The sequence below is a fragment of the Marmota marmota genome, unplaced genomic scaffold, assembly GCF_001458135.2.
Source record: "Marmota marmota marmota unplaced genomic scaffold, marMar, whole genome shotgun sequence".
NCBI classification, from domain to species: Eukaryota; Metazoa; Chordata; class Mammalia; order Rodentia; family Sciuridae; genus Marmota; species Marmota marmota.
This window is the reverse complement of record NW_026000075.1, coordinates 5182548-5210162: the sequence shown is the minus strand read 5'-3', so window position 1 is coordinate 5210162 and position 27615 is coordinate 5182548. Positions and strand designations below refer to the sequence as shown.

The following is a 27615-nucleotide window of genomic DNA, read 5'->3' as shown; positions in this document are numbered from 1 at the left end:
TCATGTTATTTATTAGTATATTAGAGTCTTGTAATACAGAAATCTTTTTTTATGCTTAACTGAATTTTCCCAAATATTTGGTCGTAAGATTGAATTTATCTTCATTCCATTGAGGTATATTCTACAGAACTAATGACCCAAAGAACACACTTTGGGAAATGACAGCACATAAATGGTGATATCATGGTCTTTAAACATGAAGAAATTTTGCTAACTGAATACTAAATTTGATTTGTTTTAGTTTATTCAGACCGATTAGAGGAACTTGATACAGATTATAAAAATCCATGGACAAGAGTGACTTGAGAAAGATTTTGAATAGGATTTTTCTACCATCATTTCTCCACCATGCACTGATTTTGATAGCCACCCACAGAAGACAGTCCTTTTGTGGAAGTCTGGGGGTCCCAGTAGAGAAGTCCCGTAACTCATTCAGGTACACAAGGCTCAAAGTCCTGAAGCTGGTTCAACCCAAAGGGGACTTCAGTGAGACATATCATAATAAAATTATAAAAATCAAAAGCTGAGAATTTTGAAAGCAACAACAAAAAACAGACTTGTCATATCCAAAGGAACCCCACTAGATCATAATCAGATTTTTAAGCAAAAATTTTATAGGCCAAGAGAGAGTGGCCTATATTCAAAGTGTTGAAAGAAAAAAAAACTGCCAGTCAAGAAAATGTCACTTGGCAAAACTATATTCCAGAAGTGAAGAGGAGATAAAGAGATTTTCAGATTGAAAAAAAAAAAAATCCAAGAGTTCATTACCACTACATCTGCCTCAAGAAATGCTGAAGGGAGCTCTTTAAGCTGAAAAGTAAAGAAGCTAATTAATATATGAAAAATAAATGAAAGTCTAAAGCTCACTGGTAAAAGAAAGTGTACAGTCAAATTCTAAATACTCTAATACTATAATGATGGTGTAGAAATCAATTTTAGTCTAATATGAAACTAAAAGATAAAAGTATTAGATATAATAATCATGAAAAAAATTACAATGGTTATGAAATATAAAAGAAGTAAATTGTAACATCAAAAACTTAAAATATGGGAGGGGAAGAAAAGTGCAGACTTTTTGTATGCAAAGTTGATATCAGCTTAAAATAGACTATTATAAGATACTTATTATAAGATATTTATGTAAACTCCATATTAAGCATAACCCTCTGATAGATACACAAAAGAAAATGAGAAAAAAAATCAATGCACAGCACTGTAGGAAGTCATCAAATCTATTTTATAATAGATTTGAAAATAATCAAATCTATTGTTTATAGCAATAAACATTGATGTAGTTGTGTCACTATAGTATGCTGATTTTAAATTCTTTGGGTATATAGTGAGGAGTGGGATTACTGAGTCAAACTTGGTTTCATTCCAAGTTCTCTGAGGAAATTCCATACTGCTTTCCAGATTGGTTGCACCAATTTTCAGTCCTAATGGAACCAACCTAGGTTCCCTTCAATAGATAAATGGATAAAGAAAATGTGGAATATATACACCATGGAGTATATTAGTCAGCCACGAAGAAGAATGACTTTGTTACATTTGCCAGCAAATGGATGGATCTGGAAACTATCATGCTAAGTTAAGCAAGCCAGTTCCAAAAACTAAAAGTTGAATGTTTTCACTGATACGAGGAAGCTAACCCACAATACAGAGGGGAGCATGAGGGGAAGAATAGAAATGCAGTAGATTAGACGATGGGGAATGGAGGGAAAGGGAGGGGGATAGGCAAAAGAATGACACTGGAATGAATCTGACATAACTTTCCCATGTACATGTATAAAAACATCACGGTGAATCCCACCATCACAAACATACATGAAATGGGACTCTAACTAGAATAAAATATAGTCCATGATTGTATAATTTATATAAAAATGGATTTACTTTCATGTATGACTAAAAAGAACCAATAAATATATATTTTTTTTTAAAAAAGGAAGAAAATCAAATCTATGGAAGAGCCCCAAATGAGGAAGACAGGAGCTACAAAACAGAAAACAGCACAATGGCAATAGTAAGTTCTTACCTAGCAATAATTACTTTACATATAGATGGATCAAATTCTCCAATCAAAAAAAAAACACAGTGGCTAAGTGGAGAACAAATACAAGCCCACCTGTACACTGCCTATCAGATTCACTTTAACTCTAAGGACACACATGAAATGAAAGTGAAGGGATGGAAAAAGGTGTTCCATGCTAATGAAAATCAAAAGACAGCAGCAGGATCTGAAGCTTACATCAAATAAAATAGATCCTCATTCAAAACCTGTAAAAAAGGAAGACAGCTATTCCATAAAAGTGTCAATTAATCCAAAGAGCATCACAATTGTAACATCTGTACTCAACACTGGAACACTTAAATATAAAAGGCAAATATTAACAGATCTGAGGGGAGAAATAGATTATTAGTATAATAATAGTATTCTAAGACAGTGTGCATGGTGGAGCAAAGGGAGTCTATTCAGACTTAGAAATGAAAGAAGCATGTAGTAAGACTGCCTCACACAGTCATGGAGAGGAAGTATTCTAACTGCTACGTTCATCAGTTTGGTGCATGTCTAGACTATGCCAGGCCTTGAAAACATAAGAAAGTGTATGTGTTGATAGATTTGTTGCCAAGCACAGAAAAAGAGAAGTGTAGACAATTCCAGACACGGATCAAGCTAGAGGTGGAGGCGGGAATGCAGCTGCAGGGCTCAGACCATGAGGAGCACAAATATAGGTAAGGGAGTAATGGGAACTTCCAGTGTCAAAGGGTGTCAATCATCCAGCAGGTTGTGAAGGGCCTCAAAGGCCACTGTGCACTAACATGATGTATAATTGTTTATAACAAAGTCCTGAGTAAAATTTAAAGTACTGATTGCCTTGCTGTTGAATTTTGACTGGTATAATTGAATGTATATGATTCTGAAAAAGTCTTTGCTTATTCATTTTATCAATGGCCTAGGAGATTCAAATTTAATGTTCCTCTGTTTTCCAAGAATATTCTTATATACTTGGAAACACATGGCTCTAAACACTAAAACTTTTTTTTTTGTTACATTCTTTCTAAATTTACATATCTTTATATCAAAGAGAAGTTTCGGTGAAAACTTTAAGGTTTATATGTAACAATCTGCCTAATCACCAAATACCAGTAGAAAAGAAAATGGATAACTAAAAACAAGGAATAATATTTGGAACATATTCAAAAGGTAGAGGAATTCTTTAAAACCAGTAACTCGACTGATGTAGTAGAGTCGTTGGTTATACTCACGTAAACTTGAAAGCCAAACCAACATCTGACATCCCATTAGTGAAACATCTCATGATTAATTGTCTAAATTTTTTTTGAGTTGGCAAACACTTCTCTCTTGACTTACTGCATTCTCTCAGTAGAAGAACTGACTACTGTGGAAATTTAAACTACATCCATGAAAGTGGAAAATTATAAGGTGACATATGAAGAGTTAGAACAGATTTACCCCAGAAGCAAAGCCAAATGCCAGCCACTGTCACGAATTCCAAGACATCTGAATCTGAGTATAACAAGTTCCAGCAGCAGCAGCACCAGCAGTGAGGACACGTTTAGGAGGAGACCTTGCAGCCAGACGGGTGGAGACTCCAGTCAATGCCTCATTCTCCTTACAGACAATTTGAATTCTAATCTTGACCAATCAATGGTCCAAAGGCCAATGGAGGTGGAGGAAATATGTCCTTCTCCTCAACCCCTCAAAAGATTAAATGTTGAGAGCAGAAGAATTCTCCTCCACAGAAATTCATGATTTTAAGGTTTTGTTTCCACTGACTCAATATTTCCAATTTACAAATAAACTAATTTGATTAACAGATAAACCCACACATTTTCATGCCCTATAGGACTGGTATATGCTTGACAAAAAACCTCTAGGGTCAGAAAGTCCTGTTGATGAAGAAGGAGTTTCTCTTTTGTTCTTTGGATTATTTACACCCTAGATAAAGGCTACACTACAACTTGTGGACATAATATAGGCATTTAAGTCAGAGTCTATATGTTTAGTTGGTTTTTTTTTTTTTTTTCCCCTCTCTCTCCTCTTAGGAATGTTTGGAAAAGGATAGCTTACAATTATTTTGTTATTTATTTTATAAATGCTTAACTTTGAAAGACAGATGATTGCATTATTTTGGGAACTTTCTGAACTTTTTAGTAACAATAAAGAACTCATAAGCCACTCACCAACATTATAAAAAAATAATTAAAATAAAATGAAAAAAAAAACTGCATTGGATGCAAAAGTTCTTTAAATACCTGCTGCTTGCTGCATTCACAGTATTATGGATGGTGCATCCCATGTTTCCACAAAGATTGGGGGAGCTCTGAATAGGGGGAGCAATGCACTGGGATTGGACCAAAGTTTTATACTAAAAGTGTCATTCTGTTTTGTATTAATTAGTATAAGGTATTCATTCTGCAAACATGTATTGAACATCTTCTGAGAACAAGACTCTTCTTTGCCTTCATGAAGATCTCCACATACAAAGAAAAACACCAGTATTAGTTATACCAAAACTCAACTTTAAATAGCCTATCAGGAGAAGGCCATCTGAAAACAAAACAGGAAAACCATGATTTTAATAGGCATAGATCCCATCCATTCCTGATCCATTCCTGGGATAGCCAAACTGGAAGTTTTTTTTTTTGTTTGTTTGTTTTTTTTTAAATAGATGATTCCAGCCCCTTTACTTTAAAGACAAGAACCTGAAGTTTAAAGAAGTGAGGCCTCTTCTCATAGCTAATTCTTCCACAGTTGCAGAATCAGCAAAAGACAAGATTTCTAATTTAATTTTATTTTTAAAAGCCAAATGATCATTTTCAGTAACAAACAAAAACCAAACTATTTAAAAGAATTTAATTGAGGTCAAATCTTCTGTTCTTCTGGGGTCTTGGGGGTGGGAGGGATGTGGGAAACAGTATTAGACAGCATAAATTTCACGTCCCCGTATGCACCAAGTGCTGTGCTAGATGCTTTCATAGCCAATCTCTAAATCCTCACAGCTCTACAAAATTGGTGCTATACTTTCCATTATCCAGATGAGTAACATGAAGTTCATGTTTGCTAAGGAATTTGCCCATATGCAAACATTTTATGAATGGTAAACTTGGGATTTGAACTTTTTCTGCCTTCAATTTTTTTTTTTTTGCTCTTTTCATTCCACCTTGATTATGGCCTGTTAGAGGAAACTCTGCATTTTTTCATAAATGAGTTCAATTTTTGCCTGCCACCTGGATTTTATGACTGCCCAGATTGATTTTTCTCTTCCATTTACATTTTTAAACTGTGGTGTTTTTTTTTTCTTGTCCCTTTATCTCTTGTTTCAGTCATGAGGTTGGAAAACATGAAAAATATGCTAGTTTTGTTCAGACTGAGAACATTCCAAAATATTTGGCTGCACCTCAAAACCCTGTTAAAATAATATTATTTATAACTCTCTGCTTGGTCAATTTTATTTTAAGTTTAACCGTTTCCCATAGGAGGTTGTTCTTTCTCCTTGATGGTAAGGTTTGCTGCTTGGAAGCCTTAGTTTCAAAACATTTTTCAAGTAAGGCTCAGGTCTTTGCTTTTATGATGAATAGAAACTAGTTAGACAATAGCCCAACCACTCTGAAGCAGTTAGTTGCTGATCTCACTCCCAGTAGCTTTGGGACATGAGCAGGGAGAATGCTGTACTTTTACATATGAGCCATCAGCCCTAGTCACCAGGCATGAACCCCCAACCCTCTGCCTGGCGCCATGACTGGTCATATTTTAGAGGTGGGCTTTGGTGTGATGGGGAGGTTTTCCAGAATGCCTTCTGAGGAATATAGACCTAATTTCTTGTACATCCCACCTCAGTAAGGCTGTGACTATTGTTAGCAGATTTGTTTAGCTTCCTTAGCAGCTTGAGACCTTTCATTGCCTTTTGAGTACATGTTTTGATTTGGGGGCAGAGATGAGGGAAAAGGCAGAACTGTTACAATGGAACCCCCACTGTAAGTAGCAGGGAGGTAGGCTTTTTCCAGGGCACATGTCTAAAAGAGAAACCCCATCTTCACCCTGATGTATAACTGAACACTGTCCACGATTGACAGCAAAGCAATGTGAAGCACAGAGGCCAAGGATTTATTATTTAGCAACTTAAACAAAATAGGGTTTCTCTGAAAGGCCCCTTCCCTTTCAGACAAAAACAGTGGTCAGTGAAGCAGCAATTCACAGGAAATGACAATGTTGCTGTCCCAGGAGCAGCTACCCTAAAGGAAACAGGGGCAGAAGAGAGTGAATAATTAACCTAAAAATGTGGTTACATAACCACTGAAATTCCACAATCCACAGCCCCGTGGCCTCATTTCATTCTTTAGCAACATTCCCATCCCAGCAATTGCTGGTGGCTCCTGTTCACATTCTGAAGCTCCTCTGCCTTCCTGAGAGCTAAACACGTATTGATTTTCCCAAAACCCGAGCTCTGTCCGTAATAAGATGATTTGGTGAATGTTCTGTCAAATGCAAAGGGAAGCCTCTGCCAGACTGAGCATTAGAACACGGTGTTTTTAATAGAAATGTGAAATATCGATGCAATTATAAATCAATGAAAACCCAGGGGGAAAGAGAATCTCATTTGAGGAGAGATCTTTAAGTTTTCTTTTTCTTCTTTTTTTCCTTGCAAGGAAAAATTGGACCAGGGAACCAAATTTATGAAGTAAGAACTGTCACCAAAGTATTCCATAGCTGTTGTTGGATCCGAGAACAAAGAAAACCAAAGCACGTATGTATGCAGTGTGAGTATGTGAAAGGGCACATTTTAATAAATTAATTAGTTACCTCCTTTCTTTCACTTGTGTTGCAGGCTGTTGCCCAAAATCATTATCGTTTTGGTAATGCTGCTCACTTACGTCCTTTTCCACATTCTAGAATTTCTCCTAATTTTGCCTTCTCTTTTCCTAGATGGTGTTTGTGGATCGCCAGGGTATGTCGTGGGGGTCTTTAAAGCTGGTGCTAGCTGGCTGGCCATACGGCTGTAACTCATGCTGCATGCTGTGGAGAACTGTGCAGCAAAGAGACCACGTGCTTACACTAGGGCACACTGCCAAGCTGAGAACTAAATCAGAGAGCATCACCAGCGGCAGTAAGCCAGGAGGGTATAAAAAATTCCAAAGAGAGAAGCTGTGATCAGAGGATAGTCTATGACATCGGGCGGGACTGGGACAGCAGCAAGCAGACTGATCCCTCCTTGTAGCCCAAATCTGTCCTTCATCATGGTGGGGTTGTTTATTTAGACTGTATGTAGGTAATCTTTATCAACCTCTTTCAGAAATTCTGGACTTGAGGGAATATGCAGAAATGTGAGAAAAGGAAGAAAATGTGCAGGACAGAGATAGGAAATGGATTCAGATGGTTGGAATGGAAGAGAAACACCTTGGTTTTGATGTTGCTTTCACAGAAGCATAGTTACCCCCCCCCCCCAAAAAAAAAAATTTCATGATCAATTATTCAAAACAATGGTAAGGAATCACGAGATTTGTTGTCCAGATATTGCAAACATAGGAAAATGTGGACATAAAGAGTCACATTTGTGATGGTGGCAGTATGCTCCTAATTTTTCTTGTTTCTTTTTCTGTGTTAGTAAGAAGAAAACTTTTGAGGTTTTCAATCAGGTCTCAAGTATATTAGTAATAACATGTTTCAAAATTCACTGATGTAAACTCATGAATGTTAAAATTTTTCTCTCCTGTTTTTAACAACTACAACTCCTTTGGACTTTTACAAGATTCAAAGGGATTGGCAGTCCAGGTCCTATTCCTGGTTTCCACTGCCCCACCTCCACACATGCCTGCCCTTTACACATTGTGATGTTATTGGTTTATGACTCAATGAAAGATGGGAGGTGTCAAGGCCAGCAATCTGGCCTTTATGGACAAAATGAAAGATATTCCAGAAATTGAGAATTCAGTAGTATGAGGAAGAGGTGTTTTTATCTTCATTTGTCTTTGAAAGCTGTAAGACAATTTTGTATTATAATTGTAATACAAGTATACTGGTGGTTGGAAAATGTACAATATGGTGGGGAAAAAGACATCATCTGGTTTGACATAATAGAGATCCCAATGGATCCAAGAAATGTAACAAAAATTATGATCTCTATACTTAAAGAGCTGTAGCTAATGTAAGAATTAATTATATATAAGTATTGTGTAGTGACTGTTATACAAAAAATTGTTGTGACTTTTTCATAGAAATTACATAGGCATCTGACTGTAGAGATTCTTGCAGCTCAAAGTGGAATACACAATCCTGCATCCACACTAAAATTTTAAGCCAATGCCTAGACTCCCCATTAGAGTGGAAGCAAATAGGACACGAGGATTGTTTTTATATTTTAATTTCAGATAGAAACATCACTTAATGAACCTAAGCTATGTCAAAGGCCCACTTAATGATGTTTACTTAGCTTAGAAAAATAGTGGAAGAAATCTATTTGCTTTGGAAGGCTGGGGAGGAATTAAAATAGAGAACCATTTGCTTTCAAAAGGAAAGTTATCTAGTTGTCTAGATCTGGAATTTTTATATGATGATACTATGTTCTCTGAAGTGCCTGAGTCATGTGGGTTAACATCACTCATGAAAAATGTGTTTAGACATGTCCTAAATTATTTAGAATAAGGCTTGGTAGTTCCATTGCTAAAGAGAATGTACAGGGGTGCCTACACAGTAAATGCAGGGTACAAGAGTGAGATATAAACAAAAAACTTGGAAATAGCAGCACTTTGATTGAGTTAATTTGGTAAAAATATCCACATAACAGATTTGATTGGCACTCTCTCTGGGTAAACCAATAGATAATTGTAAAAGAAGGACTATAAACTCTTGATAACAGCTAAAAACCCATCAAGGAGACTTCTTAGAAAAGCAGAATGGGAATACAATACAAGGCCGTATACTGAATTTGATTAATTTAATGACACACAGTTGTAAAAAAGGCAATATTAAAAGAAGAAAGATGGCTTACTTAGAAAAATTAAAAAGAAGTGTTAAAAACTAATATTTGTCATAATATTGCCAATAATCCCTAGGGGAAAATAAAGTTTTCCTTATTCCTGCAAGTAGGTAGGCAAATTCTACATTCTACAGTGTGGATAAGTATATCTCACCTTCTTAGCTCAATGACACTCATCAGTAAGACCATCTACCTTTATTTAGCAACTTACTGAGTAAATGTAACTTCCTATGCATATTGTGTTATGGGAAAAGAACATTGGAATTGATGAACTGATGTGAATGTTCATGTCTTCTCAGGACATCTTTTTTTCTTTGGATATTGTTTGATAATGCACAAATACTTGATGGTTTGAACATCAGATTGTTAATGGTTGGATTAGTGGGAAGCAGTTCCCTAGAGCAAGGTAAAATTTGATTGGCACTCTAAAATGATGATATAGCATTTAAAAGTTAAGGTGCTGCTGATCCCATAGTGACCATCTTGGGTCTTCCTTTGGTGGTTAGGAAACTGTCTTGACATTAATGCCACTTCATCTTGCTCTAAGAGAGCGCCAAGTATTCTCAAACTCAGTAAATGTGTTTTCCCAGTGAAGAGAATAGAATTAGAGAAAGTCTGGAGTGACACAAACCTTGTTTGAGAAAAGCCAAAACTAAAAGAAGAGAAATGGTAAGATTAAAAAAAGGAAAAAGGAAAGATGAAAAGGATTTTCATTATACTTTATACTTTGAATATTATGTATTTATATATTTCAGGTAAAATACAAGAAAATGCATTATAATTGAAATGTTAAGTAAAATAAAATCAGGATGTTAAAAAAAATAGGATTTTGGGCTGGGGCTGTAGCTCAGTGGCAGAGTGCTTGCCTAGCATGTAGGAGGCACTGGGTTCGATCCTCAGCACCACATAAAAATAACTAAATAAAATAAAGGCATTCTGTCCATCTACAACTATACAAAAAATTAAGAAAAAAGAAACAGGATATTGATGCTTGATACTCCCCAGTCCTTAATCATCTCTACCCTTATATTCACACTGGCATCTCTCTGAGTGATGCAGATAATTTGAACATTTATTGGGTATCTTGGGTGGGCAGGCACTGTGGCAGGCATTTGGCACCCTAAAGTTTATTATATTTCCTTGACCAAAAACAATTGGCCAATTTAGTTAAAATAGTATTTTAGAATGACTGTTTTCCTCTGATAATGAGACTATTTTTAAATGATCTTAAAAGATACATTTTGTTTCCTTTCCCCCTCAATCTCTACAGAACGGAATATTAATTATTATTATTTTTAAATTTTTTCCCACTATTGGGGATTGAATCCAGGGGTATTCTACCACTGAATTACCTTTCCAGTACTTTTAATTTTTTGTTTTGAGACAGGGTCACCTTAGGGCCTGAGACGGGCCTTGAACTTATAATTCCTGCCTCAGGCACTCTAGTAGCTGAGGTGTGGCCACCACACATAGCTATATTTTTAAAATATAGTTAGTTATGGAGAATCAATGAAAGCCTTGATGGGACTCTTTGCTTTACAAATGAGTGACTGGAGGGGTGCCTTCTTGAGGCCATGAAGAGGTTAAGTGCTCCCCAAGGAACCCAGGTCAGCATGGAGGAGAACTGGGGCAGGGGGTGGTTTTCTGTCCCTACCTAGGAGAGAAGTGACAGTTTTCCTTTGCTCTTCCTTTGTGCCATATGTATAAAATTAATGAGATCTAAAAAAATATTTCCCATAAATTCGTCAGTGTTCTTTTGTTCACCCAAGTTTATCCCTTTGGGGAAATCCTTGCCCTTATCTGATTTTATTTTTGTCAGGCAGGAGGCCTGCCTGGCATCTGACTTTGCTCCAGGGCTTTAAGGCCCTTCCTTTAGACAAGCTGATTCTCCTTCCCATCTCCACTTCTGTTCAGACACATTTTGCTTCTAATGATTTTATAAGTTTTGTGCTTTGACTGCTTAATATCTTAAAATCCTTTTAGACCAGACTATATTTATTGGGGAAGAACATCAATGAAAGGATATCATTGAATTACTTTAGTCAAATATCTTTGTTTGAAAAAAAAGTGTGGTCTCAATTATGGCAATTTTTAAAAACATAGCTTTTGGATTGAAAAACATATCTACCTTTTGTAAAAATAAGACTATTCATTGTGAAAAAACACAGTAATGTTATTCTCATTTTGAAACAGTTAAACTTAAGTAGTGATGGTACAAAATATTGTGGCTTGAGATTCAGTGATCTGGGTTCTAGTTCTTACTTTTCTCTCAAGTAATATCAAGGAGATTAAACTCTAGGACTTCGTTGAGTTCTCTAAAGGTAGGATTCAATTAAATGATTTTTTAGTACAACTTCTAGATATTCCAAGGCTCTGTGGGGCACTATGTCATAACAAGGTCCTTTGAGACAGAAATTAAAATTTGAAATTATGATTTCATATCTTAGAGCAATCAGTATGATTCTAAAATGAATAAACAGGTATTGAGTGACATTCTTATCTTGATCTCACCTGCTATACATGCTCAAATGAGTAATCAATAGCATCAGTTAAACTGCTTTGAGAAGGTACATTTGATCTTTCTTTAAAAACAAAGCTGTTCATATAAATGTAATATGAGTCATATATGTCATTTATATTTTCTACTAGTCATATTCAAAAAGTTTTTAAAAGTCAAAGTAGTTTTGCTGTTATATTTTAGTTAACTCTACATATCCAAAATATAATTTCTTTAAATATAATCAACATAAAAGGTTTTATTGAGATTCACCATATTTGGCATTCTTTTTTAAAATCAAGCCTTAAAAGTCTGGTGCGTATTTTATATTTACAACAAACCTCATTTTGGATTAGCCACACACTTCAAGTGCTATATAGCTGCACATGGCTTATAGCTAGCATGTCAGACTGTGTAAGTCTAGATAAAATACTTCATTCTAATCATAACTTTTAAAGCTATGTATTAAAATACACGAAAAAAAACCCCTCTATACCTTTGTATTCAACTGAATTTCAATTAACCTTTTGAGATTGTGTTTGCCCAGGTTTTGACAATGTGGCCACTTTCACACAGCACAAACCTCAGGGATGTCAATCATTTCTTAGAGAATATAGGTTGTGCAACGAATCCCAATTATCCAGTATCCATGACAGGGGCTGTGATGGCTTTGCCTGGGATTTCAAAAATGGACTCAACTTGAAAGTGACATATTTCATTGTGTTCATTGCAAAACTGATGCCTTATCAGAAAACCTATTTTTCTACTGCCTCTAGATTATTGACCACTGCAAACAGACTTATAAAGTCTTCATATATGCTTCATCCAGTTCGTTGTACACACCCACAGCAGAGAAAGTTAGAAAGTCTAGATTTGCACAACATTGGGCTGAGGTCTTGAATAGGGGTGTTACTTTATAATTAACTTTTGAGTTAAATGATTTAAACAAACTTCATTTTTTCTCTTTTGTTCTTTTGTTCCCTATGTTTATGTTTTTAAAAGAGGAATATGCGACATTTTGGAAAGTTCTCAGAGAAGGATCAGAGGATGAGAATTCACTTTGAGTCAAATTTAAGGTGTGCTGAAGCCTCCTTCTACGGGGTACATGTCAACTGAACAGAGATTTTTTTGTGTGTGTGAAATGTTTTTTAAGAGCAGTCAATTTAGAGGTGGATATGGTTTCCTCACAAATTTCAAAATGTACCTAAGAACTTAGCTTCATATCAAATTCTTTTACTCTTTATAGTGTTTTAAACTGGGGAGACTTTGGAAATGAATTAGTCTTCACCTCAAAGACATGTAGAGAGATTAAAATGATTGCAAATATAATGAAAATTAGAGGAAGACACCAGGATTCTAACTCAGGATTTCTCTTGACTTCTGATCCAAGGCTAACTTTGATAACAAATTTTTTCAAGTTTTTGCTCTTCACAGAACTTAGGGATTTCAAGATGCTGAACCTCAAACTGGGAGTTTAATGGACACCAACCATGAGTATTAGGTACTTTTTGATTTCTTTCAACCCAGCAAGATCTAAGTCTGGTGACCTGAACAACTATACAGAATCATCTACAGCGCCTGATCATGGTATTGATTTATGACTCCTCTCCTCACCCTGGAATTGGGATCTCTCAGAATAGATCTTGGGATTTTAATTTTCATCAAAGTTCTCAGATAATTTTCATTCCCATTTAGATTGAATACTCCCCCATCTTTTATTCTATGGCTGAGAAAATAGAGAAGATAAACTAATTTAAAGTGTGCCTCTATCTGAAGGCCAGCAGGTGATCAGAGCCCACCTGAGTAGTCCCCTAAAAGATTTTGCTCTCTTAATAATGTTCCACATCATATATTCAGCAATAAGGATTGTCTGTGTCTGTGTGTACGTGCACACACATACATGTGCTGGAGATTAAACCCAGAGCCTAGTGCATGCTAGACAAGCACTCTACCACTGAGTTATATTCCCAACCCCAACAATAAGCATTTTAAAAAACAGATTTACTTAAATTAAAATTAGCCAAACAGATTCCCTTCCTGCAGTTATTCCATTTAATCAAGCTTTTACGATTAAATTTTGGGGCAGCATTCTTCAGAGAACCTTGCAAGCAACTTCTCTGCACTTTTCTCACTTTCTAGGTATAAGGTAATAGAAGGAGATGCCCATATATTTTTTTTCTGTGGCAGCTGGAATCATTTAGGTAGGTTTATGTAAATTTTATGCAAATGTAGCACATTTTATGCTCCTGAACTTATGGAGGGGGGGGTCATAACTATTTTATTCACCAAAAGTTGGCCTTCAGCAAGATCTTATTGAGGACTGATGATCTATGTAGCCTCTTTCTGCCTGGACCCGTGTGACATTTATCATCATTCTACTTGGATACTCAAAGGCTTGCAGTACATGAATGTAGGGCTGAAATAAGATCCTGGTTTTTCTCCAACCCAAGCTGAATTAACTCCTGCAAATATTTGGGGATCATTCCTTGGACTTGCTTCTGTAGCTCAGTGCCACTCATCTTGATTCATTTATGCCACAGAGGAACAGTCATTCAGATTACAATGTTATTCAGTAAATTTCATTCACCCTAACATACATGTATGGAAAAAATTACTAAATTTTATTAGTTTTCAAAGAGGTTGTTTGCCAATGGCTAAATTTAGGAAAAAAGAAAAAACATTCTTGACAATGCCGCTCTAGAGAAAAGTTTAAGGGGGTGATGATTTCATTAATTTTCAGAGCATTATATCCAGCTGGCAAAGGCTTTTCTACACCATTGTGGCTTACTGCCTTTGAAATCACTTTCTTTTCTTAAATTAACCTGTCTGAGCTAAAGTGACACAATAGCAATAACAGTGTGATAAAATTGGCTTCTTTGTATAATCTCAAACTAACTTATATAATAGTACCCTCAGTTTATGACTGCTGCAGTGTACTCCAAAAAAAAGAGATTGGTGCTAGGAACATTTATAGATCCCCATATTAGTTTTATTGATAGATAAAGAAAATAAAAAATGGATTCATATATATGTAAAATAGAGACTTCTAGCCTTAACAATGAGGAATTCCCTATTCAAAGCCTCAACACCTGGTGGTCCCAGTTGAAGTAGTGAGTAGAGCACCAAGCTTGGAGCCAGAGGGCCCAGATCTAAATGATGGCTTTATCATTTGTGTGAGCTCAGGACAGTGAGGGAATTTCTTTGGCCCTCAGTTTTCTCATCTACAAACTGGGAATACTAATACCAATGCCATATTTTTCATTGGGTGTTTCAAAAATAATAAATGTGAGTGATAAGAGCAGGAAGTTACTCCTAGATTTCTCAGGAGTTGATCACATGGAGAGGAAAGAAGTCAGAGTGGTTAGTTTTGTTTTTTTTTTTTTAAAGAATATGCACATCCTATAGTGTCTGTAGGGGAGGGTCCTAGATTAGTGTAATGAGGTCTGAGCAGCAGGAGAAGGGAAGGAAAGCAAAGATTACCAAGGAGGAAGAACACAGAGTGAAAGTCAGTGTCATGGACACTGTGAAGATGGTACTCCTCAAGAAAATTCAGAGAGAATTTTTATGAGAATAATGAATGAACAGGTGGATGACTGGACAGCTCGATGGATGCATGGATGGATATGCTAGGTGAGTCCCTGCACCTGCCTTTAAATAAAACCATCAGACAAGGTCTCCTTTCTGGTGGCTGCTCAATGGGCTGAGCAGACCTCAGGGTGGCTCAGAATTCTATAGCAAACCAAGAAGTTTTGTTTCTTGAATATGACCAATGGCAATCAGCTTAAAACTTGTCTTTCTTTAAAGTGAATTGAGTTCTTGGTCCTGTTGCTTCTTCCCTTGGATCCTGATTCTGCTTTGGGAGTCACAGAATACTTCCCTCCCTTTAACATATGGAAGCACTTTTATAAACAGCATGCCAGATGCCAAGGTGGTATGGGGGTCTGTGCTCTGTTTGTCAGCCCATGAGTTCCAGCCTTTAAAGCCTCCATAAAATTACAAATTGTATTAAACTTGGACTTGTGAAAGTTAACTTTGGCTTTATTTTTCTGAGACTCTCCAACTTATAAACACAATAAGCCAACATATAAGACATGCATTATCAATCAGGTTTTTGGAGATGTGAACACAACTTGAAATTTACAAAGTTATCAAGATCTTACTACAGGAGAAAACAGGTCCACAAAAAGTCCACTTTATCTGTAATGTTCATGAAGTAGAGGACCATGTTATGTAAAAAAAAAAAAAAAGAAAGAAAGAAAAAGAAAAATACAGAAGCCATCTATGGTATTATGTTATTTTCATTGAAAAAAACAATCCTTTGCAAAAACGTATCTCCCACTGTTTCAGTGATGGGAAGGATGAATCTTTTACCATAGACACTGACCACTCTTTCAACACTCATCCACCTTTCTTTCTCTCTCTCCCTTTCTTTCTTTTTATATCACTCATTCATCAAATACTACTTTATTTCTGCTAGGAATTTGCTCAGTGCTAGTGTTGGAGATACTGAGTAGAAAGAGGCATGGTTGCTGACCTGAAAGATCCTGGTCATCAAGTGTCTAAAGCAAGAGGCCAGGCAAGATACTAGGAATACAGATGAGAAAAGAAGATTGTAACTAGCAGTGAGAAGCCAGTGGGAGGAAGGAGGAAAGGTAGAATTTGAAGTGCAAATAAATAGCAGGTGATATAAAATGTCTATAAGGAGGTTATAAATCTGTAGCCTCTGAAAAACCATACAGCTCTAAGTTCTACCATAGGAGAAAACAAATCCCAGGGAGTCAAAGGACAAAATATAGCCTCTCAGGACAGGTCTTTTCTATCCTCTCCAGTAGTTTGATCTCATATCTGACTGCCTCATTTGGTTAGTGGAAGCCATTACCTGTGGCTCATGTTTTATCATATTGTATTACAATACCAAGTAGAGTAACATTTTATATTTCCTATTATAGGTGATACTTTCGTGGAATAATAACTTGTCCTTTCAAATGCTCATCAGTTGAGTCTAGTTGTCCCAATAAGAAGGCTTTTTAAAAACTCTATTCTGAAAACACTTTCTAGAAGACATCTTTAATTTTCCAGACCAATTGTTCTCTAATTGGTATCCCAAGAGTTTAAATGCTCTAAATGGTACCCTCTTAATTTTTAAGAACTAAAATGGCTTGGGGAATTTTCTAATTTAAGTTCCAAGAAAATCCAACACAAATACTGACAAAAGTAGGATGTCATTCTATGCATAAATTCAGTGAGAAAATTTAATAAAAAGCTTATTTTTACCAATTACTTACATTTCTTTGAGTTTCCTAGCAAAGAGTCATATTATCTAAATTAGCATGCAATCTAGAATTTTAAAAAGAGGTTAAATAAAAAGATCTTTTAGTCTAATTCTTATAATGTCCATTTGTACATTAAACTGGGAAAATCTTGTTTATAAAATCCCTACTTTTTTTTTTCTTTCTTGGGTGAAAATATTAGCCCGAATTTTCTGTAAGATATTAGAACAGAGAGAGAATCTTGATTCTTGTCCTAATTTTCTTTCTCCATTTTTTCAGCATTGACATAGGGGGTCAATCACACACATTGAAAACAGAACTTTACAAGGACTAGAAAAGGAAATAAGGAGTTAAAAACCAGAAAATTAGAGAATGCACTCTCTCTTCTTTCCGGAGTACTGGATAGAGATAAGGGTGTGGTTCTGAAGTGAGTCATTATTCCATAGCCTACAAGAGCGCTGAGGAAGAGGTGCTGTTACAGAGACATTTATATAACAATTAGCTCCGAAACAATGGGCAGGCAGCACTATGTTGTTCTGGAAAATGTTCAAAGAGGAGGGATAATTTTGTCCCTCTAAAATCTAATATCCTCTCTTTTTCCCTATATAATTTAGAGCGTGCTCTTTCTTTCTCTTTTTCTCTCTCTAGCAAAATATGTGTTATGCACTAGTAGGTAGTGAGTGAATTCTTTTTGTCAGCAGGAAGAAAGGCAATTTTTGAATACCAAAAAATAGCTCCTTTGTGTGAAAATATCACATACCCAAAGACATTTTAGGGGAGAAAGGAAAGATTCATGTTCTGAATTAATATTTTAAAAATATACCGGCAGAGAAAGGTGAGCAATAGAACAGGAAGAAACTGACATGAATAGACTGAGAAGAAACAAGCAACCTTATCTCTAGTCATGGCAGACCCAAGGTCTGGATTTCTATCCTGTTTATAATGCCCCCGGCCTTTTCTCTGATCTGAGAATGATAATTTATCACCCAAGGCCATGTCTGTAGGAGACGAGCATTTCTAATCATCCTGTGTGGTTTAGGGCATTTCTTTTCTTCCTTACCTTGAACTACCTGTTTCCTATACAATACCATCAACAAGACAGCATGAACTAACCTGTATATAGAAGATGGCCCTGGTGCTGGGGACACAAGTAAAATCTCATCCCTTCCCTTGTCTTTAGATCTTTAGGTCCTCTTATCCATTCTTTACATATAGCCGACCATAAGCCAGTTACAATGAGTTTTGAAAGAAGTGGTTAGTATCAGTTGCTTCTGTAGCTCCAGTATCCTTTTCTGTATCCATATTTTTCTTTTGAAGAACCAACCACTCTTGTCATAGCCCATCTTGGTGACACTGTCAGTCCAGCTGGCTTGTCTTTCCTGGGCCAGTAAATGGACAGGTGATCCAAGTTTGAAGAGTGAAACATTCTCCCACAAATTTGAGTTTTCAGTGGGATGACACAAACAAGGATCATGATCACTGGTTCATTTTGCTAGTGGTGCCGGGAAGAGAGTCCCCATCAATGCATTCTTTCTCATACCTACACCATGTGAATTGTCCTGATGCCTTCTTCCTAAAGCCTGGCTGATGAACTTCTTTTTTTGGGGGGTCCATTGGTTAATTCATATAATTGCTATGAATTTGATTTTAAGTTGGCCAGAGTGTTTACAACCAAAACCACCTAACTGTAAAAAGTAGAAATATTTTCTCAATATGACTCATGTCTTAGAAAGTTAACTGGGTAAAAAAGTTGTAGGGAGATAATGTCCCCACTGTCAGAAATTCACGTATTGGTAATTTCTTTCCATTGGATTTGTCTAAGTTTTCTTTGCTTATTCATTTATTTGATTATATATTCTTTTATTCATTCGCTTGTTGACTATTACCATCTTTAACGTACTGACAATATTCCTTCAAATATCTGCATATTCCTTCAAATCATCTCCCTTAAGTCTTTGAGTAAATATCACAATGAGACCTGTGATCTCCCCAGACTACAGTTCCAATCCACTTGTCCTGATTTTTGTTTGTATTTTTGTTTTTACAGAACCCTTCATTTTGTCAGGTACTATGTGATTTATTTTTTTATGATAAAAATAATTGGTTATTGTCACTTGTTACAGTTTGATTTTGGAATGTCCCTTTTAAAATTCTCATATGTTGAAGACTTGGTCCCTAATGTGGCAACATTCACAGGTGGGACTTTTGGGAAGGGATTAGACCATGAGGGCTCTGGCCTCATCAGTGAGTTAATCCATTGGTAGCCAAATAGAGTACTGGGAAGTGGCAGAAACTCAAGGCAGGTGGGGCATTTTTAGGGGAAGTAGGTCAATAGGACATGCCCTAGACGGGTATTTCTTTTGTCCAGGTCCTCCTCCACCCTCTGCTTCTTTACTGCCAAGACCTGAGCAGCTTTCCTGCACTTATTGCCATGATGTTCTGCCTCATATCAGCCCACAGAAATGGAGCCAGCCAAACAAGGGCTGAAATCTCTGAAACCCTGAGCCAAAATAATTCTTTCCTCCTCTAAGTTGTTCTTGCCAGGTATTTTGGTCACAACAATGAAAATATGACTAAACCATCAATCTTCCTGAAATAAGGAATCAACTCCAAGAAGGCAGGAATTTTTGTATGATTTGTTCTTTTTTTTTTTTTTTAATTCCTACCAACTAGTGTAATGCCTGATATTGGTTGAACAGATATAAGAGATAAGGGATTCTTTTTAAAAGTACACACATACTTTACTAAAGGAGCTTATTGTGGTGACGTTTTAACATGTCATCCTGGCTTGGCTGAACTATGTTTCTCAATAGTCTCTTTCCTGTGTGTTTTCAATGAGTATGAGCCACGAGGTAGATCCCCATGGGAGGCCTGGCATGGAAGGTAGAAGTGAGGCAGCAGCTATTTTATAGCTAATCTCTGTGTTTATGTGCTGGCTCCTCCCATTGGTGCCCTCAGGAGCCAGGCCTGAAACTGCTCCACCTTTTTGTGCTCTTCCTTCAGCTTTACCAATTCCTGGACCAGGGGTGTGTTTCAGCTCCATGACCAGGGGCACAGGCTTTTCTCTGGACACTCATACCACCAAAGTCAGAAGCAATAAGAACACATATGTTTTGTGGTTTGTCCTCATGGGTTCCAGTCATAACTGATGGAGTCCCATCTTTGATCTCATCACCTTCATGTCGGTCTTCCCTTTCCAACTGCTTACCTTGGACTTCAGCCTATAGCCTATCAAACTGAAGAAACACCTGACATAGACTGATGATGCATCTTCCACAATAGTGTAAGGTCAAATTCTATTTTTCAAAGCCCACAAATACCAAAGTAAACCCTTCCTCTCCCAGGAGATATTCATCTCCTGGTTGTTCTGCCTTTCTGAATACTGAATGAATTTTGACCCCTGGCTGGCACAGATATGGAGGAGCTGCTGTAACAAAATCTAAAATGTGGTCATCGCTTTGGAACTTGGCAATATATAGAAAATGGAAACACAGTAAGAATTTTGAGGAGAGTCTTGGTAAAAGCTGCAAGTACATTGAGCCCATTATCCATGGAATTTTGAACTCTGAGGAGGCAAGCAGTGAGTTTGTAAAGGAAGGGGAGAAAAATCTTACTGGACACTGGCAGAGAGGGCAGAAATCTAGCAAGACTCGTACGTGCAGTAACATGGAAAGTAGAAATGTGCCCGATGAATGTGGGGACCTAGATAAAGAGATTTTCAAGCAGAGCATTTAGGTACTGTCTGGCTTCTTCTTGCTGCTTAGAGCAAAATGTAAGATGAAAGACAAGCCACGGGAAGGACTATTAAACAAAACTTCAAAACAAAGCCAGGACTAAGGGTTTTGAAAGCTCTCAGACTATTCAGAAGATCAAAGAGGCCAAATTTAAAAACAAATAAGAAATAATTTTTTAAAAATCTCCTAACAAATATCAAATCCAGGGTAATGCCAAGAAAACATTGTGTAAAGTAAAAAGACCAGAGAGTAACTGTAAAATTTTTTTATTGAGAGCTCAAAAAGATCTAAGATGATGCCTTAGAGAACACTCAGACTTAAGACCCTTTGAAGAGATTAAGAGTGTCCCACACGGATTTTCTCCATAAATAATAGGGCTTCCAGGAATCTGAGGGACACTGTCCTTAGTCATTTAGCACAGGGTAAGGTAGGGAGGGGTTTATCTGGAAGAGACTTGTGGGTATAGCTTTTGTCTAATGAATTTAACCCCAGAAAGTTTCACAAGAAGTCCACAGAGTTCTCAAAAGAGATATGTACAGAAACATTACCATTTGGATGGAGGGGACAGAGACAGAATAGAATAAAAATGGAGTTTTGAATTCAGAAAAATTTTAACACCTGCTACTTTTAGCAAAAATGGAAAGAAGATTAAATGGTAGAACCAAGAGTACAGAAGCCATAGTAGAGCAACAAAAGATTATTTCTTATATGAGACCTAATCAAGGATCTTCTATCATTTACCTGACTGGAGTTTAGAATTATTATGGATTAGTAATTCTGGTGTCTGTCTTCCAACCCCACTTTGAACAGGACTATATAGAATGGATCTTATGCTTATCCCACTGTATATTGACAGACAGAACACATTTTTTTTTTTTATTCTTTCAAGGTTTATGGATTGCAAGGAAAAGTATTGAGGAGTCTTTCTTAAGGAACTATCCTTGAAAAGCATCATCTGGACCTGGTCTTAGATGATGAGATTCTGGCCTTTCAGTCAATGTTGCAATGTGATGAGAGTTTTGAGGCGTTTGGGGGCAGTGAGTGTATTTTGCATTGGTGATGGACAAAAGTCACTGGGAGCCAGAGGATGGACTGTGAAAGCAGAGTAGCCTCTAATATGGCCCCAGTGATCCTTGCTGCCTGGATTTCACACCCTTTTCTAATTCCTTCCTGTGGAGTGTAGAGTGGTCTTACTGCCTCACATCTCACAAATAGAATGCAGTGGAGGTAACAGGATGTTAATTCTGAGGTTTCAGTTATAAGGTACTGTGGTTTGCATTGAGGAGGGGCTCCCCCCAACCCCTCTTTTGAATGGCTTACCCTAGGGGAAGACAGCTGCCATGCCATAAGGCAGCCCTGTGGCAAGTCCCAGGGGAGTGAGCGTGGAAGTAGCCTTTCAGAGGACCAGGCCAGCTGACAGCACTGTGAATCAGCCTGGAAGCAGACTCTCCCTCAGCCAGACCTTGAGATAATGGAAGCCATCCCGCCCCCCCCCCGACCCCGCCCATCCAAAGTCTTGACTGTAGCTCATGAGAAAACCAGAGCCCAAACTACTCAACTAAGCTCCTCTTGGACTCACAATTGCCAGAAACTGCTGGAAAATAAACATTCATTGTTTTCATCTATTAAAAGATGAGACAATAGGTCATGCAGAAATAGGTTAAAAAATGCATCAATACTCTACAGGATCTTAGACTATGCTATAATGTTCTAATTGTTATTATGCAGCATTCTCTGAAAAAGCAATTCCAATCTGTTTAATAGGATGCGATTATCAATGAATCTTTTATTTACCATCTGAGGAGCACCATCTTCAAGTTTGGTTTCTTATCTCTCCACTGACTTAACTGGTTTTTTGGTTAATTCTTTCTTTTAGTTGCAAAATGATAACTAACAAGGGCATGAGGACATGTCTTGTCCTTGTATTCTTGGAATCCTCTCAGGTTAGAATGCTCAAAGATAAGATGAATTGGATTTGTACATAACAGTCGCATGCTTCATCTGTGCCAAGAACTGTGAAAATCGCTTTATGTAATCATTTTAGACAATTGTCTATTAGTCCTTTGAAATAAGCATCATTGTCACTGCACTTAAAATAGACTTGCCCAATGTCACACCTTGGTGACACAGGTCTCAAATTTGAGTCCAGACCTGCCCACCTGCAAGGAAGACCTGAGCCCTTAATCCCTCTAGGCAAAGTCCTCTGGGGCTGCTTTGCACAGATAGAACAGTAAACTGCAATGGGTAGATCTGTTTCATGACCCAATGCTTATTACAGAATCAGGACCATCCTTTTCATATGCTCGTGGATGCCATCTGAGAGGGTTTTGAATCCTTAGTTCTCTTCCCTAAATCTGAGCCTGTGATATTTTTAAAGAGAGAGAGGTGAATGCCCAAGCTGAAATAAACTGTTACCAGATTATTGCCTTTGCCCCTAAGAAAACTTCAACTGATTTTAAATGTTGTTCAGAATGTGGGCGATATTTGAACTGGCTAGTTATATCGATTTCCAGGCTCAGGAGTACACAACTGTAAGGTATAAATCAGGGAGTTTACAGAACATTTGACTGAGTAGAACAAAAACCCCCTGGTTATGCCTGTAACCATGTCTAGTAATTTTCTTCTCACTGAAGGGCTGTTGTATATGGTGAACTGTTATGTGCCAGAACATGTACCAGGGCATTATGCTTCTAGATCATTCTGACGAACGTCAATGACTCATTTATATTTTTTTTTAAAGTTGCAAGATGAAATAAAACATATTCTATGATATTTACAAGTGTCTGTGTTGTATTTGAACAACCAGATCTTTTCTTTATTACTTGGAATTAGCACAATTTTTGAAAATGGAAGTTTGTTTAAGGTTCTTAAGTATATATTTATTTGCTTTATTTCTTATTAATTTTCCAACAGACTTAATTTTTTCAATATTCAATTCTTTTACTTCTTATTTTTAAGTGTCAGCATAGTTTAAAAAATTAATTGTTGAAAGATATGTTCTATGATTTTTTTTCTTTCTTTCTTTCTTTTTTTTTTGTCATCTTTCTGGTACTGGACTATACATTCAGTCACAGAAAGATGGGCAGATCAAAATTTATCTTATTGAACCAGTGTTTCTAAAGTCATTTCCCATTTATTTTTTCTTTTCTTTTCAAACTTTCCCTTGAAAAGGCATTTGTGGCTTAGCGGTAGAGTGCTTGCCTTGTATGCTGGAGGCCCTGGGTTTGACCCCCAGCACCACATAAAAAAACTAAATAAACAAAATAAAGGTATTGTGTCCATCTACAACTAAAAATATTTAAAAAGAAAAGAAAATTAGTTGGAAAAGACCTGCAAAGTTTTTTTTTTTCTTTCCTCTTTAGGCTACTCGATGGCCAACTGCCAATTCATTCTGCATTCCTCATCTGATGTGCACAAGATACAGGGAAATTGTGGCTGCTTTTGGAGTTGGCAATAGTTAAATGGAATTATAGAGTGACTCAAAGTAATATGTATTTTGTAGAGTCTTTTGATTATGCACAGCTTTCTCTGAGACATAAAAACCTCTTGAAGGATTAGCTTGCTAGAAAGAATTACCATTTTGGAAGATTTGTGCCACATTTCAATGATAAAATTATTCAGAAAAAAATGCTTCTCTGTAAATATTCTCTAAATTCTCACAAACATCTGAGCCTTTGGGGGCCAGAATCAGGGCACAAAATGCATAAATTAAACATACACACAGAGACTCACAGGACTTGTATGCTCTGATAATCCAAAGGCCTCTCCAATGTGCTCTGATCCTCTCTGGAAAGTTTCATCAGTATCACTGTGCCATCTCCTCACAAAGACCTGTGACACAGACTGAATGCATGCCTGTAGAGACTTTATTTTAAGCTATGGATGTAATTTGCTACATTAAAGTGGCAGCTAAATTAACTTAGTTAGGATTCAAGTAGGTTATATGTATCTTTCCCTCAACATACCAGTGTGAAATATGAAGTTAATTTTTTTAATGTTATACCTTAAGTGAGCTAAGGCATAGATTACAATTTATCCTATGATAACTCTTCTGATAGATTTTTAAATGCTTTTTTTTTTCAAAATGAGACTTGCGTATTTCTACTAAGTGAGATAGTTCTACCCACAAATTCTCTGAGATCAATTATCTTTAATAATTAATTTTAATAATTAATCTGATTTGCTCATTGAAATTTTTGGGTATTTTATGTAACTCTCTTATTAGAATTCCGAGCATTAATAAAGCATTAGTGTTAGAACATAACTTAGAGAAATTTTATGAATTGGTTAATGTTTCATCAGAAATAACCTCAGGTGAGTAATTTCACATAGTTGACTATTGATGGACCACTGTAATGAAAGAATAAAATGTGAGTCAAACACTACCTTCCCTGATGATGGAGTCCATGTCAAGCAAAAATATGGCTTCAGAATCTCACTTTGCATATGAGTCCAGTTGTTGTCTTAAGGCCATGTAGCCTGGGCTTGTAGGCTCCCAGCCAGAAAGTGGGTAAAGGAGGGGCAGTGGGGTGTGAGCAAGGCTTCCGTCCTTATCTAAGCTGTCCTCAGGCCAGGCATCCAGCTTGCTTATCCCAATATGGAGGGGGTGAATTTTGGAGGGGTCAACTCCAGTTACGACATAGGCTAGGACAGGAAATATTCAGAGAAAGTGCAGGTATCTATGGCTGGGATGAGAGTCAGCAAGACAGAGCTGTGAGAGGAGGGGGTGAAGAGAGCTGTGATATTCCTGGAAATAATTTGCTCCCATGTCACCCCTGTAAAAGGCATCTCCTTTAAATCAGGCAGGCATAATGAATGGTGTGACACCCGGTAGCCTGCCTTTCATCCTAGAGATGGCCCCATTACCACTCACTAAAAACGGTCTGTCACTGCAGTGCTCTGGGGCCATTTATTTTTCATGATCCTCTTGGCAACGTGACTGGGATTTCCTGAAACCACACACAGGTCCCTGCACAGTGAGTGCTTGCATTAACGCCCCTGATTCTTCACTTCCAAAGGTTATCCTGGTGTGTGTGTGTGTATGTGTATGTGTGTGTGTAGAAGAGAGAGAGAGTGTATGTGTGTGTGTGCACATGTGTGTTTGTGTGTGTGTGTGTTTCCCAAAGGCAAACAAAGAAACAAACAGAGCGTAACCTACGCTTGGCTTTTTGGAAACACTGTTTATGGGCCAAGTGAACACAGGCTAAAATTTAATCTTATGACATCAAGAACGTTCAAAATTTACAGTTTAATGCATAGGATATAAGCAAATTTTAAAAGCAATTTACAAATTATCTCAGCATCCCCAAGGTCCAGATTTCACAATCATGAAAGGCAAACTTGAACAATTGCAGCAAAGCAGGGGCTTCTGATTTGCTGGCTGCTTCAAATAACAGTTGTCCCTTTGATAATATTGATACCTATCTCCTTTCTCAATCTAGTGCTTCTCTTGCACTTTGTAACATATCCCATCTGTTTTTTAGGGCCACTGTCACAAGGATGCCTGGATGAGTGAAGAAAGGCCTGATTGAGCGCAAGGTCCTATCAAATGTCAAAGCTGGCCCTGGCTGACCTCCCATCTATTCAGAGCTGCTTTGATTTAATCTCTAAACTGGCTGCTTCTCTAGGCTGTGAGTTCTATCTGCAACCCATGTGTCAGCATTGAGATATGACCTGCTTCACGCTCCATTCATCTCATTTGAAGGACGGAAATTAAAATCGAGGGTCGAAGAGGGGAACTGCTCAAAATACACACACATTAACTGAAGCCTTTTGTGTGGGTGCATTATAGGAGTTTGAACAACCATTAAAAATTATATTAAAATGAAATTGATCTTTACTCCACTGAAATGGTTTAGAACTTTCTCTCCCCTTACCGCCCCTTCATCTATTCTTCTTTCTTCCCTCTTCTGTTTGTAGTACCCACATATACTGATCTCATTAAGGTTCAGAGTAAAAGAGGAGAAACATAATTTTTCAGTTTCTTTAAAAATGGTGGCCTTTCGAAAATTCATACATTGCCTATAATTTGCACAGTAAGTTAAAAAAAGAGAAAGAAAGACCTGATGACACACAATAGATATGTAGGTTGCTTTGTTCAGCACTATTGATTCATTTACATTTCACCTTTCAAATTCTTAAAAATTCAATTAAAACTCAAATTTTGGGAATAGTCAGGGTACATTGGTACAGTTTAAATTTGTGTATTCTAGGTTCTATTTCCTTTTCCCTTCTTTCTTTTTTGTCCTATAGATTGAACCCAGGGCCTTGTGCACACCACTGAGATAAATCTCCAACCATAGATTCTAATTTTTTTAAAATAAATTTCCCTTGCTCTTTCCATTGACCCTTTTATACTTTCAACCATGGCTAAGGACTAAGTGAAAGCTTGATTCCTTAATGATTTATTGTATAATAAACTGAAAAACAAACTATGTCATTTAGTAGAGGCCTCCCAAAACTATGGGAACAAGACCACTGTATTCCCAGTGTGTTGGGAAAGAAAGCCATATTTATTCATCTGTTTATTCCTTTGCTTATACATTCAGGTATTTATTATTTGAACTCTGCATTTTTACAGCATGGAGGTAGGGAAAACTTTTTAATTAAAAAATTCTATTGTAGCCTTCCCATTGTAATAATAGTTTATATTTAACACACAAAATTTAAAAACCCTGTCAGCAAAGATGGACAAGGACAGAGAGAATGACATTAAAAATATTATCAACCCAAGTACCCAATATTGGTACCTCAGTGTTTATCTGTCGATTTTGTTTGTAAGTTTACACTTTTCATTTTTCGTATATGAAATTATACTGTTCTTGCTTGGGTGAAGACTATATTTTCACTTTTAGGTCTAAATAATGCCTCTTTTAGGTCTAAAAATTGCCACCTTATATAGGAATAATTATTTTACTTTCCTGATATTGTATTAATGACCATGTAGGTTTTTAAAATATTTTCACTATTATAAATGTTATTATTTGAAAATATTTTATTATTCCTATGATCTTCTCCAAAGTTCTCTAGTTCTAAAAATCAGATGTGCTCAATTTAATAATGTAGTCAAAGCTACTATTTTTTCTTTAATGGCATATCACTTGAATATTTATTTG

General features: G+C 36.8%; 1 long non-coding RNA gene across 1 annotated transcript; it reads left to right on the top strand.

The window, feature by feature from the left end:
* The first annotated feature begins 1947 nt into the window (after positions 1 to 1947).
* Positions 1948 to 27323, top strand: LOC125620055. The gene is made up of 3 exons (XR_007351643.1): positions 1948 to 2023; positions 6673 to 6783; positions 25984 to 27323. It is a non-coding gene; the product is annotated as an uncharacterized LOC125620055 (long non-coding RNA).
* The last annotated feature ends 292 nt before the right edge of the window (positions 27324 to 27615 follow it).